The sequence below is a fragment of the Zingiber officinale genome, chromosome 11B (assembly GCF_018446385.1).
Source record: "Zingiber officinale cultivar Zhangliang chromosome 11B, Zo_v1.1, whole genome shotgun sequence".
Classification (NCBI taxonomy): Eukaryota; Viridiplantae; Streptophyta; class Magnoliopsida; order Zingiberales; family Zingiberaceae; genus Zingiber; species Zingiber officinale.
Window position 1 is genome coordinate 42,862,546 of NC_056007.1, and position 3,597 is coordinate 42,866,142.

A 3,597-nucleotide genomic window follows, 5' to 3' on the forward strand; every position below is an offset into this window, starting at 1 on the left:
TTTTCCGAAACCAAAAATAAGACAAAGGAACTTTAAGCACGGTTTGGGCAGCAGGGTTCTCCTAGTCCACAAATTGCGGATCAGGAGATGGTCCACTGATCTGGACCTTTGATTTGAATGGACCCTATCTTAAATAAGTGAGGTTTATTCAAATCAAAGGTCCACATGTAGTGGACTATCCCCTGGTCCGCAATTTGTGGACCATCCCCTGGTCCGCAATTTGCGGACCAGGAGATCTGCTCCCCGGTTTGGGAGGGAGTGAGAAAAGGGGAGCAAAAAGGTAAAGAAGGAGAAGGGAAATTTGAAATCATATTTGAAAGGAAGTGAGTTAAGTAAAGGAAAGGTTCTTTACCATTTCTTATACTTGGGTGTAAGAAAAGCCAAGGGAAGTTAAAAAAATTTATATTTTAATTTTATCTCTATTTTATTGTATTAATTCTAAAAATTATTATCTTTGATATTCTTTACATCATGATGAAAAATATTCGTACCGTCCAACGCTCGCACTCTATCGACGTCGATGCCGAAGCCGACTTTGATGCCAACTTCGATGTCGACTCGATGCCTACGCTGATGTCGACATCGACTTTGACATCGACACCAACTTAGACGTTGACGCCGACCTTAATAAATGAGCTACAAATGTTTGAATGTGTAAGTTTTAACCAATAAATGTATGCAAGATGCATTAGATTCTTGAACGCGTAAGTTTTTAACAAAAGTGAGGGTAATTTTATAACTTTATATATTTAACTTTCATTACCCTCACTTTCCTCCCAAACACGATAACATATGTTCGTTAATGAACCTTCTCTCTCTCTCTCAAACAATGAGAATATAAATATTTTACTTCCCCTTCTATTAATGAATCTTCGCTCACCCCATCTAAACAGAGGGTTATGCTATGTTATTTGGGAGGATGCATTCAAAAATCAAGGAAAGGAAAATTTTCCGTCATTTATTTGATGAAAAAGGATATATTGTTAATCCTTTCTATTGTTTATTTGTGGCAAAGTAACTAATAGACGAATAGATTTAGGAGGTGTTTGATTTAGGGGAATAGGAATAGGGAATGAGAATGAGAATCATTAATTGTCATTGTTAATGTTTGAATTATAGGAATAGGAATACAAATAAGGGAATGAATCCTTGAAATTAGGTAATAACTCATTCCCATGTACTTCCCCTTCGATGAGTCATTACCCTATTTTTATCAATCAAAATATTCCCTTATTCCAAAAATATCCTTGACCTAAAACTAAAATTTTCTCCCTTAATATCAAAATATATTTATTTATTTTTCTTTCATATCACTTCTCTCTCCTTGTTCTCTCTCATCATATTTTCTCTCTCATCATTTTATCACACAATTTCTCTCCTCAATATCTCCTATCACACTCTTTTTTTTTTTTTTCTTATTACACTTTCTCTCTCATCATACTTTCTCTCTCCTCAATATCTTCCATCGCACTCTCTTCCTTTTTTTTTCTAATTATACTTTCTCTCTCCTTAATCTCTCCCATCACACTCACTGTTCACATTTTTTCTCATTACACTTTCACTCTCATCACATTTTCTCTCTCTTCAATCTCTTTTATCACACTCCCATCATACTTTCTCCCTCATCATACTTTCTCTCTCCTCAATCTCTCACTGTTCTCTTTTTTTCTCATCACACTTTCTCTCTCATCATATTTTCTCTCTCACTATACTTTCTCTCTCCTCAATCTCTCTCCTCATTTTTCCTCATTATATTTTCTCTCTCTTCATCCTCTCCCATCATACTTTCTCTCACATCATATTTTCTCTCTCATCATGCTCTCTTCTATCACACTCTCTTTTCTCATTTTCTCTCATCACACTTTCTCTCTCTTCATTCTCTCTCATCATATTTTCTCTTTCATCATATTTTTCTCTCACATTCATCTTTCTCTCACATCTAATTTTTTCTCTTATTTTCCTTTAAGGGTAAAAAAGAAAATTTTGATTTATTTCGATAGAAAATATGCAACTAACCAAACATTACTTTTAAGAGTGATATTCATACTCATACTCATTTCCATTCCACAATACAATGATTTCCATTCCGATTCTTATTCTTAGGAAAGAACCAAACACCCCATTATAAATTTATCCATTGTCTAATTTATGAACCTATTTTTGTCCATCCAAAATCAGACAGAGTGCCACTTTCCATCCTTCCTTCCTCATCATTCGTTGCCCTCAACTAATTGGTCCTACATGACTGCTTCACTTGACAGTTTGATGGTAGCCTCACACTTGTCGCCCACCTCACACTCGTTGCAAACAGCGGGCGACCTTGCAGGATCGGCTCGTGCTCGCTAAGGCTGCCTTGTGCTCATCGCGAGAAGTGGCCGCAGCCCTACAAGGCCTCCTCGTTCTTGCACTCATTGCAAGTAGCAGGGGTGCCCCTGCAAGGCCACCTCGCACTCGTCGATCGCCTTACGTCTATATGATTGAAATCACTTCACATCTATATGATCGAAAGCATTATAGAAAATGAAAAAGAATGTTTTTTTTCAACAATTGCACGCACAAGATTCACCACCTGGAGTGGAGAAGACTAGTACAATCGAGCTACAATAGATATGCAAAGGATAAAAGTTTAATTTATGTTCATCTTCACCTAGGGGCATTGCCCTATATCTCTTTTCTCCATCTGCTTGAAGCTTATTTAGACCTTCGGTGCTTCTTCCACCGAAGTTTTCCTATACAACTTCTCCTCCAAATTTCTAAGGAACTTGAAGGTTGGCGGTGGAGATGAAGAAGCCTCGGGCTACGAGTGGAGCATGATTTTCTTTTGACAAGCCATTGGAGTCAGAGCAAGGAGGAAAGAGGAGTTGTAGTGGGAGTTTCATTACACTAAAGCAAGTCCCTCAATTTCTTCCTCATGGGGCCTTTCTTGCTCCCCCAAGACTCCAAGTCCCCCTATGTCTCCTCTTCGATGGTGAAGAGAGACCTTTGGTAACCTACAAGGTTCATCAGCTTTATGCCATCTTCTAATGGCTTTGGCTGGCCATGGCCTTCGTCGAAATGATCTGCTCCAATGCAAATCCTTCAGAATTGGGAGTCGTGGGGATTAGAAAACTAGGCTTCTTCCAATAAAAGAGGTAGGGGAGCTCCTTCCTTGGGATGGAGAAGCTTCGCCCAATGTCCACATTACTTCTTCTCTTCTTCCACTAGAAGAAATAGTACAACCTTGCAAGGCCACCTCGTGGCTCATCAACCGCCTCGCGGCTCGCCAATTTTTATTGTCATTGATCATGGAGGGGTTTTCATTAAGGTGGGCATATCAACCCAGCGATAACACTCAAGCTATTCCCGGACCAGAAGGTGTTGTTCTTTTTTTCTTATTTGTCTCGTTTTTTTTCTTTCTTCCCTCTTCCTTCCGTAGGCTTGCCACAGGATTCATTTCTCTCCTTTTCTTTCTCTTTTCCTTTCTCTTCCTTCGTTCTAAAGATTTATTTTCCCTAGGTATTCCTTTCCCTCCTTGATCCACACCTCGAAGGAAACATAGAATAAAGAATGAAGTACGCAGGATTAGGGTTAGGTTTTCTGGATACGAGTGTCTTCTGC